This window comes from Triticum urartu, chromosome 4 (assembly GCF_003073215.2).
Source record: "Triticum urartu cultivar G1812 chromosome 4, Tu2.1, whole genome shotgun sequence".
Lineage (NCBI taxonomy): Eukaryota > Viridiplantae > Streptophyta > Magnoliopsida > Poales > Poaceae > Triticum > Triticum urartu.
This window is the reverse complement of record NC_053025.1, coordinates 129,215,157-129,223,898: the sequence shown is the minus strand read 5'-3', so window position 1 is coordinate 129,223,898 and position 8,742 is coordinate 129,215,157. Positions and strand designations below refer to the sequence as shown.

The 8,742-nt window shown below is 43.6% G+C and overlaps 1 long non-coding RNA gene across 18 annotated transcripts; it reads left to right on the top strand.

The window, feature by feature from the left end:
- Positions 1–2,914: 2,914 nt before the first annotated feature.
- On the top strand, positions 2,915–8,362 carry LOC125551063. 18 transcript variants are annotated; one of them, XR_007302182.1, is made up of 8 exons: positions 2,918–3,449; positions 3,506–3,571; positions 5,093–5,131; positions 5,228–5,748; positions 5,904–6,045; positions 6,147–6,222; positions 6,812–7,558; positions 8,073–8,362. It is a non-coding gene; the product is annotated as an uncharacterized LOC125551063 (long non-coding RNA). The 18 variants fall into 18 exon arrangements; XR_007302183.1 differs by having other exon boundaries at positions 2,921–5,131; positions 5,228–5,293; positions 5,406–5,458; positions 5,672–5,748; XR_007302181.1 differs by having other exon boundaries at positions 2,921–5,131; positions 5,228–5,301; positions 5,406–5,458; positions 5,672–5,748.
- Positions 8,363–8,742: the final 380 nt, after the last annotated feature.

The window sequence follows — 8,742 nt, the reverse complement described above, 5'->3', positions numbered from 1 at the left end:
GTATTCGAGCCCTCGAGGCCCCTGTCTTATAATATGATGCTTGTATGACTTATTTTATCTGTAGAGTTGTATTGTGATATCTTCCCATGATTCCCTAATCTTGATCGTACACATTTGCGTGTATGATTAGTGTACGATTGAATCGGGGGCATCACAGAGGCCCTGGAGCCGGATGCAGCTCCGAGACAGTCAACAGGGCACTCAACAGATAGTACTGAACGATGAATGGCTCCACCTGAAAGCACTTTCAAATTCAATGTTGATGGAGTTGTAGCTAACCATGGCAAGCTGGGCATTTCGGTGGCGGTGTGCAGGAACCATGATGGCATCTACATGGGGTCCTCGACGTTAGTTTCTCAGATGAATGACCAAACAACTTTGGAAGCATATGTTGTGAGGGAATCTCTTGCCCTCTCTGAGGATTTGGGCATCCAGCATCTTCACGTCGTCTCGGATTGCCTTGGAGTAATTAACGATATTCATCAACTCACAGGTGGAAGGCATGGTGTAGTTATCAAGGAGATCATCAGCCGCTCGAGACTTTTTCTTTCATGTACTTTCATCCATGAACATAGGTGGTTTAATTTTGAGGCACACAATCTAGCTAAGTACTCATGTAATTTAGGAGTAGACCGTCATTTGTGGTTGGGGATTCCCCACGATCAAAATCTTGTACCCATGAACATTTCTGAGACTTAATAAAGTGGGCCTAGATTTCTAAAAAACCATCTTGCCAGACACTTGTGATTATGATCACGCTATACCGGAACATGGACCCGAGTAAATAGAGCAAAACCAATAATGAGGATAATTGGTATAGTAATCAAGGAGTTGATTGCGAGGATACCAATTATCTCACCTCGGGTTTTGTAAATGTTCGCGAAGCAAAGGGAATGGTATTCGTAAACAAAGGTTCGTTTGAGTAATTCATGAATATGCAGAAGTTATTAAGGGTGTCCAGATCCCTCTATTAACTATTGACCGGAAAGTGTCCTCTTATTTCTAAACTTGTAGGGTCACACATTTAACGGGGAATAGTCATGGTTACCGGAGAAATGAGAAATGGGTAAATGAGCTCCGAAATAGTTTTGGATAGTTCTGAAAGTGTTTCAGATAGTTACAGGAGGGTTCTATGAATTCCGGAAAGGTATAACATGATTTTGGAAAATTCGGATCTATATATGGAAAGTTTTTAGGGGTCTTGGAATGGGTTTCGGAGACATCCGGGATTTAATTTGTGGAAGAAAGTTGTGGAGAGATGTCATGAGATGACCCCCTTAGTGGGCCCCATAGGTCCCACATGGGGTGCCACTTCCATATGGAAGGGCTGAATTAGGCAAGGAGAGGGAGTCCTTCCCTCCTTGCTCTAATTGGAGGAGTATGACTCCCCCTCCTTGGGCGCCCCCTCCTCTCTCTCCACCTATATATATGTGTGGAGGGCTCCCTATTGCAACACATCAATCCAAAGGGGATCCCTCCTGCATAGCTCCACACTCTACCGGTCTAATTGGCCTAAGTGTTTAGGCTTCCAATTAGACGGGCTCTAATCTTGGTCTAATTGGTTTAATAGATTAGACTCCTAATTAGACAGAAGCGCCGCTAGGCTTTCTCTCTCTAGTTTTCTCGGAGTTCTTCTACCTGGACGTCGAAGCTCTACCGGACTACTACTACGGAATGCGTGGATACCTCAGAGGGATTGTACACTTTGACTCTCATCTCGGAGAACTTTCTCATGGCTGGGAGGTGAAACCTAGCTGCGGGAAACCGTTGCGCTGCACCGACTCTTCATAGCTTCCACTACTCTTCTCATCCGTGATTTTGATCGTTACCGTCATCTTCATAGAGTTTCTGGGTGTGATCGTGTAGGATAATTTTTTGTTGCGTAGCACATTCCCATACACTAATACTCTTATGATCATACAATGTATAACCAATAGCAACACGATGGTTCCATAGGACTGACAATAATCTCTTTTACATGATGATTCCAAAATTGGAGGCAGGCAGTGGAGGCCCGTTTGGAGGTTGCTCCATATCCAACCATCAGCATAGGAGCATAGTTTTAGCTTTTCCTGCTCACGCCGCACACGATATTTTAAGCAACTCGGCTTCCATGCAACACCGCGACGGGAACCCGACCTTTAATGCATGCACGCTCCCTTAGATTTTCGTGGCGTGCCGTCGGATGGCCATCACGGGCATCATCTCCTATCTTGCGAGTGAGCATGCTGGGAGGAATTGTGAGCAGACGTGATAATCTGTGCACCCGTGAAGCGCCCGAGCTAGCCGCAACAACGTTTCTCACTAGGAGACACACCCTTTGACCACCCGTCGCCGCCCGCCTGCTGCCTTCCCAACTGCCTCCTTAATGGTGCTGGCAGGAGCCTATAATAGGTTGTCACCCTCCCTCTCCTTGGTGCCTCACATTCTCATCTCGTCCAGCTCCAATCCCATCCTCGTCTTCAATGACGCACCTGGAGAAGCTCCCCCTCGTCTTCAATTTTGGGGATGATGAGGAGGAGAAGCACATGGCAGATCCTTTAAACCCTTAAGGGGCCAGATGAACGTGGCTCTATAGAAAGCTACGAAAATGGAGCAGCAGATTTGGGCCCTCGGGACTGCGCCCACACCCGCCGCCGCAAATGGATGGTCGGGCTGGGCCACCGCCGCAGAAGCGCATTTCTGGATCGTCGAAGCCCGCATTGCCGCATTCTACACTAGCCGTGGCCGTGGCGATGGTGGTAGCTGTAGCTAAAACTGGTAGACTGTTTAACCAAATATGGTCCATCTACTACCACTATAAAAGGAAGAGAGCGGCAGATCCAAACAATCGCAACCATCCATCATGAACATCTAATGGTCCGTAGTTTTTCTATGTTTAATACTAGCAAGCCACTAATCACGCAGTAAGCAGAAGGACCCGCACGACTAATCCTCCCCGTTCCTTCGTCCTGAACAAAACTGCCCGCACGAACCCATGACCTTCGCTACTCCTCCTCTGCTACCCACGCCTCCCGCAGATCCCCCGCTCGGCCGCTCCCCGCAGATCCTCTGCTGCCCCACGGACGCGACCGCGGACTGCCGCCGCCGATGATCCCATCTGATGGCGGCGCCGACCCATCCCTGGCGCTGGATGCGGTGACCTCCGGCAGAGGCGCGCCCGGCCACGCCTTCCCCAGCACAGTCTCGCCGGGCTGCCTCCGCTCCTCCGGCAGCGCCGCGCCCGTTCGCCGCAGCCCGCCGGCGAGGGCACAATCGATGCCGACCTGCACGCGCAAGGGGAGGCGGCAGGAGCAGTCGTGCAAGGGCAGGACCAGCCGTGCGGTCAATCGAGCAATCCTTTTGCATCTTGGCCGCCATGTCCCCCGCCGTCGACGACGCCCGCTGTGGCGATCTCCGCCCTGGCGACCAGCTCTGCCTCGCCTGCCAAATCAAATCTACGAACTAAGGTTGATTTCTATGACTTCAGTTCGCTGGTGGTACTGGCATAACGCTTATGTTGCAGGCTTCTCCAGAATGATTCCTCATAAGAGATATCTCAACCAGTCATAAGTTAGCCTGAAGACATAAGGTGCAGATATTCTTCCTTGGTATAAGAGATACTTTCAACTAATCACACGTGCAATGTTACATTTGAGTAAGGGATTACCATGTTCTCTGAATTTTCTACCCGACAGATATGTTCAACTATATTTAGAGTATTCTGATAAAGGGTTTACCCCCGCTTTATATTATAAAGCATCCGGATATTTAGAGTATTATACATCTCTAATCTGCATATTTGAGACCAACATGATAATGTTCCATACTTCTTAAGCCATTTTGGTGCCACCTATTGTACCATCATTTTTTGCTTCAGGTATTGTCCTTATTTCCAAACAATTCCATTGTCTTCGCTTCTCTACGCACATGTGTTTTTTAGTCTTCCTCTCACTCTTTTGAGCTTCTACAGAACTGAGTCTGACTGCTATGTTTACCCTTCTGAATAATACCCTTATCAAGTTTTCAGCTTTTAATGTAAAACTGTAACCAATTACCGAAATTTTGGAGTTCTTTTTCACCTTTTCTTGTCCGGTTGTGGATAAAAAAAACTTATGCTGAATCATTGCGTCTCCAGACGAGCAGTGCAGATTTGAGAGTTAGGTTATTGTCAAAAGTTTTCCGTTTTATCCATACAATAGTAAAATTAGTTTTACATAATTTGAATGTGTGCTCGCATGAGCTTGTAAACTTCTCTCATGTGTCCACACAAGGGCGGAGGGAAGATTCTTTCTGTGAAGAAACCTATTTTGTATGAAGTTGTAGTTGATTTTGTCGGACTGGGAAGTGATGGATGCACCAAGTAGGTGGTCTTTATTTCCGGGATTAGAATTTTCAAAAGGGCTGTTTCTTCTCACCTTGATCTTGTGATCTAATGAAATTTATTCCTGATTTTTATCAGGGACACAACAGTGAAGATGTTTTTGAATTTCGTGTTGTAGCTAAATGGTGAAGTTTTCATGAATTCATGTTATGAATTGGTTCTCACTTTTTTTATCATAACCTTTTATTATCTCATGATTTATTGATTTTTTTTGTTTTTTCTATTGATATTTCTGTTTGCAAAACGATTATTAGATATTGGAGAATTAACGAGGTATGGCTACTGCCAAGCATGCTTTCAGAAGTACACGATTCAAGAGATTTTCTATTTTGGCAGAAGTTGGTGTGCCTACTGACAAGTGTGCTCTGAAAATTAGTCAATTACTGCACCAGCTGGACTTATAGATCGGTTCACAAGGTTCTTTCTGGACAGTAGTAATGGTTTTAATACATTTAAAACATGTATGGTTATTTGATTCATGAACAAAACAAATATATTCTCTTTTGAGCTTTGGGCATTTCACATATGACCATTGTACTGTTGCACTATTACTACGACCTATGTGAAAGGTAAATAAACCTTTCAGCAACATATGTTGGTATAATTCTCTCCCAACTAGCATTATATGCCATATATAGTTGGGTTTTTTTTACCGAAATGTTAGGAGCCTCGTGTATAAGGTATGCAGAAATTCTCACTTTGGGGAAGTGATTAATTCTTCATGTGCAGTAACCTGGAGAGATGGTGCTGGTGGATTCTAGCCGCAAGGTGAGTGGCTTGATCCTTGATTAATCATGTTTAATTTTAAATGGATGTGAAGTGATTGTCCTAGATCAATGCGTGATTTATGTGCAAATGCTACAGTCGAAGACATGCAGTTGCTTGCCGTCGATGAAGCGACATCAACATGGGTAGCTGATCCAGTCATCTGTTAGTCTGTTCGTCTTTCTTCCTTGCACTTTGTTCTTCAGTCATGTGTTGGGCATCCTTCCCCATGCTACTGACTCTATGGTGTCGCTGGCCCATGCTTCTGACTCTCCAGACATATACTCACTTGTTAGAAATCCCATGGCAATTGCTTTCATGTGAATTTTGGTTAGTACTCCGTATTTATGATGTTGCTGGCCTCATTGCTCTGAATATACTACCACACTGCATGATAAAATCAACAATGACTTTTCTTAATGCATGTAAATTATCGCTTCTCTGTAATGTTTGATGTCAATTTATTCCATGACAATGGTGCAAACTAGGATCTGACCGGACAAGACAGCCGCATATTTAGTTTAGGTGTTGCTGTTACTGCAGGCCCTTGTCCAGATGGAGGACTTGGCTTCTTCAGTGAGGATAATTCAATACTACACTTTGATTCAATAGAGTGCGAGGTAATTTTCTTCTTACCTGATGTGGTTACATCTAAGTAAAATTTCCTTTGGGTGCTTCAACACCAACCGGGCTTCTGTCTATAGAGTTGTTTTTATTTATATTTCTTGAGCTGCTGTTGTTGCTTCTCATTTTTTATATTTGTTTCTTGATATAGCTTCATTCGGGTTTAAGTGCGTTGCTGCTGGTCGCCTCTTGTGATTGTGTACAGCTTGCTTCTGACATAGCCAAGATTAAAGGAGAGGAGAGTCATTGCTGATGGCTTGGAACTTTTTGGTGCATCATGCTATGCGACTAAGGTGCAATGCCTTATCCATTGAAGCTTTTGTTTCTTCATCTAACATGTACACCTTGAACAGAACCATCTTCTTTTTGTTTCTTTTTTTTCAATTCTGGATAGGTCACGCTGACAGACACTTGGTGAGATGTTTGAAGCTGCTCATAGTATCATGACCTAGCTTGGAGACTGTGCCAAGGTATCATCTGCAGTGTCATGTCTGTGTTCTGTCTAAATAGCATGCGATGCTTTACATTGGCATCAGAAAGTCCACTTCAATATCATTTTTTGGCTGCTTTATAGTATTAGTACTACTATTTTTCTTCTGTAATCATGGATTTGCAATTTGACTGAAGCTGTAAATTTTGATATGTTGCCTTGTGGTTAAGTTTTTATAAGAAAATAGTTAGTAATTGTGAATTTCTTCATTCTCAACAGATAGAATGTTCCTTTCTTTTCCTGTATACCCATTACAGTGGTACGTATCCTTCATTACAAAGAGCCAGTTTGTCGTTGCAGTGTTTTTCTATTCACTTAAATCTATACATAGTTAGATGTCTTTCCCGATGTGCAAAACTCGATGGATGGCACATAAATTGCTTGTTTAACAGATGGAATTCAGGGATTTATGGCATTCATTATATTGATTATAATGCTCTGTACATATTCATTATATTGGTGAGTGTGAAATAGAGTGCAATGCACGCGCCAGCATGATCAGATCATTGGTAGATCAATTTTGAAGCCTGGCTGATGAATGACTAGCTTATATGGTTCTGTTGTTGTAGGCTGAAGTTTTCTTTCTTGGGCAACTAAGGCAGAAGAACCTGGTGAAATTGGTTGGGTAGTGCTACGAGCATGAACACCGGATGTTGGTGTACAAATTCATGAGCGTTGGGAGCCTTGAGACGCACCTCTTCAAAAGTGAGTTCTTCACTGCTTTCTGTCAATTGATCATTCCAAGTATTAGTATGTTTGGTGGTTCCTGAGACCAGCAAGATAAAGAAAAATGTTACTCTCTCCAATACAAAATAAGTGTCGTGGTTTTAATTAAAATTTGAACTAAAACCATGACACTTACTATGGATTTGTAAGAGTAATTCAGAATTCTGAGCACGTACGAGTGCCATCTGGTCCATTGATAATGAACTGTTCTTGTCCCCTGAACTTTCTTTTCCATAAGTCACAAGTCAAGAGGATAGCTGAGCTCTCTCTCCCTTCCAAAGGGACTACACTTTCTCTTTTTAAAATCAGATGAATGTAAATATTCGATATTTACTAAAAAGGGATACTGGATATTTTGGATTGAAAATTTACTTGTCCGACCAGCTTCTTGGTACTTGTAAGTTAGTACAACTCTTGGTCAATGTGGATGAGGAAACTGACCTGAAACATCCTATTTCCTTCACGTATAAATGGCTCCCTCCTGCGGATGATAAGGATGAAGATCGCCGTCGGCCCAAGGGCCTTAACTTTCTCCATGACACCAACCTGCCGGTGATCTACAAGCAGGCCTTCAACATCTACTGGACTAGGTAGGTCACACGTAACTTGAGACTTTCTGCTAAGAAAAGAAGCAGTTCTCAAATGTCTCTCATTTTGGAACTTTAGTGATGGTTACTGAAAAATGGGGTCGAACAGTACATCACACCTCTTATGCTGAAATTACCACAAAAGTATGTGACAAATGAAAAAAATAATTTGATCTTGAATCTTAATTTCAAATCTTTACCTTTTGACCTGTTGAACCATCAAAGATGCCATGTTTCTGAGCTTTAGCTAGCCCAGTGCGTTAAGTGTAGCTCTGACCTGACTGGAACTCTGAATATTCTTGGATGGATGCCAAACCTGAGAAATCCTATGAACATTTTGCCGTCATGGTCACATAATTGTCCAGTGAGATATGAAGCTTCTTGTGTACTTTGTCCACCTATATTTGAAAATGAATCCACTTTATGAACAAGAATACTTTAAAGTATTTACCCCAGGTATCTGTAAGCTATTACAAGGATCGAACTTATTTCCATCTTTCTTCGGTGCAAGCTGCAGGGTCAGTTTGAGCCTTCACGAGCTCGACATCGGAGCCAGCACTCTACATGCTTATCGACGCGGTGGCCATCGAGGTCAAACTTGTCCGTAAATACTTGTCGGAGTAATGGATGTATCTATACGCATTTTAGTTTTAGACACATCCATTTTTATGCATTTCTTCGACATGTACTGTGATTTGTGAAGACGTGCGTTGCACGTACACGCTAACTAGTCAATGTAAGTAGCATGGCGACAACTTTTCCCTCCAAAAATATTTGGAATGAAATCGAACTATAGTCTGAATCAAATGTGTTTTAAATTTTTGGTTTTAAATAAGCGACTCTACTCTAATGCATGTGGCAAACACGCGGTACCCAAAACGGAATAACTGTCAGTAGACATGCATATACACTGAACCTAAACGGCGTGCTTGTGCTGGATATACGAACGATCATCTGATGATTCTGATCAATGAAATAGAGGCGTGCGCTGACCGTTGATTGGCGGCTTTGTTCCCTGGCGGCTGGTGCTCGCCGGTGCACACGACGAGCTAGACCTCGTGCTTGATGACACTGTCCACTAGCCGCTACTGCGTCGTCCTGAGCCGTGTACGGTGCATCCGTGTGGTGTGGGATGTCGATCAGGCGGGAGCAGATCAGAGGATGGGATGGGGTGGTCCAAGTGGGGC